Below are 2,010 nucleotides of genomic sequence, written 5' to 3'. Positions count from 1 at the left end.
TTGGACTAAAACAACAAGTATCACCAAAATAGATAAAAGGAACAAAGCCTAAATACAGAGACACTAATTATGAACATAAAAACCATGCCAATCTAGACTGCTTTTCTAAAGTCTTAGAAGAAGCTGAGTGTCTAAAAGCTAGGCTGTGCTGGTTGCAACGATGTGAATTTCATCATCTTAAAAGCATTCTTGATTTTGACAGAAACCAGCAGCCTGCAGGATAGAATCAACACTGAATAACTTACTTTGGAGGGGGGGGGCGACTTAGTACATTCAAGCTCTATTGCATGTGAACTGTGCAAGCAGAAAAAAAAAAATATTTGACCTTAAGTGTGGGTCAGCGCTTTAATGAAGCAACATTCACTGAACATTCAGCAGAGTTCGGGGTGCTATTTATTCATGGCGGATAGTGTTTAAATTTAAGCATATATGAAAGAAAAGTTTAAATTAAGTTCTGATAGAAGAGTTAAATCCGTTTCACTTCCTCTTTATACTCATACACTAAATGCACTGCATGGAAACCATGCAATGTTGTGTTTAAAGAACCGATTAAAAGTACAATATGCTAACAACTACTGATCAGAATCCATCATGTGATCATTCTGATCATATTGTTTTATTATATAGCAGAGGTGCCTATAAACAATAGTGTTTTTACAATAGTTTCTTTGTGTGTTTCCATCACACAGTTCACAAAAAGGTTAAGATAAGTGAATTATAACAGTAAAAGAGATAAGGTAATAAATCAGTAATAAAACACATCATGTGGTACTGTATTTGAATGACAGTGTGCAGTACAGTAATGGTGTACCAGGAAATATTACGCGGTACAGTGGTTTACGGGCTCACATGAACCGGGTTTATAGTATGGACTATTGTGTTTGTTCAGTACTGGTAAAAGCCTACCCATAGTTCATAATCACAAATGCCACAGTTGAACTGAGCTCTCTTCTGAAACAATGAAGAGTGACAGCAGAAAAAGTCCAAGCTGTCCTTTGAGTCTGCCCTTTTCTTTAACATTGTGGGGTTTCTGTTTCTTTCACCTTTTTGTACAGAGCTATGTTTAGCCTAAGCATGTTAAAATGATTTTTTTACATTTTATCATCTTTAATCTCTAATTTTATAAAATTGTGTAACTATAATATAATGAAACCCTGTAATTAGTACAATAAGATTTTAGGGACTAAAAATTTGACCTTGGTCAGTAAAAAGTGCTAATTCTTAAAAGCACTTACCCATCGCAACCACCATGTGATCATTTTAATTGTACTAAAAAATAAAAACAGTTTTTAATAGGATTCTAATATATTAGTAGCAGCGATTAACAGTAGTGATAGATTTTACTTCACAGGAAACAAATAGAGGGGAATTTATCAAAACTGGAGCAGACAAAATCTGGGGCATCTGTGCATGGGAACCAATCAGCTTCTCTTTTTCATTTTCAAATCTGAACTGAACAAACTGAAGAGAGAAGCTCTGTCTGCTCTAGTTTTGATACATTCAACCTCATTGTGGTTTATTCACTAGCATTTATTTATTTAGTCATGACATACCGTATTTTGCGCTCTATAAGGCGCTTCGGAGGGATTCTGTGACAGAAGCTGCATTTCAGTGACCGCTGAGACAGGTGGCGCTGTGATTACAGCGCCACGGTCTCAGTAATCCCACAGACCAGACGAAGAACGACGATCTGCTCAAGGGGCTCTATGGTGAGCTCCTATGCTGTGGTCACGGTCCCCAAAAGGAGCGGGGACCCCGAAAGCCACGGCGGAGGGCGGACACGATCGCCGCCGCTCAATTTAATACAAGTGATCTAGTTTGATCACTTGTATTAAACGAGCAGCGGCTCCCACTGTACATTCAGCTCTGCTTGTTAGGAGCAAGGCTGAATGTACAAAAAAACTACTCGCCCGGCGCCCGAAACGGCATGTCCCGGGCATCGGACGATAGGTATTCGCTCCATAAGACGCAGGCACATTTTCCCCCTCCTTTTTGGGGGAAAAAGTGCGT

The sequence above is a fragment of the Nanorana parkeri genome, unplaced genomic scaffold, assembly GCF_000935625.1.
Source record: "Nanorana parkeri isolate BGI_ZX_2015 unplaced genomic scaffold, ASM93562v1 scaffold264, whole genome shotgun sequence".
Taxonomy (NCBI): Eukaryota; Metazoa; Chordata; class Amphibia; order Anura; family Dicroglossidae; genus Nanorana; species Nanorana parkeri.
Note: the sequence above shows the minus strand (reverse complement) of the source record.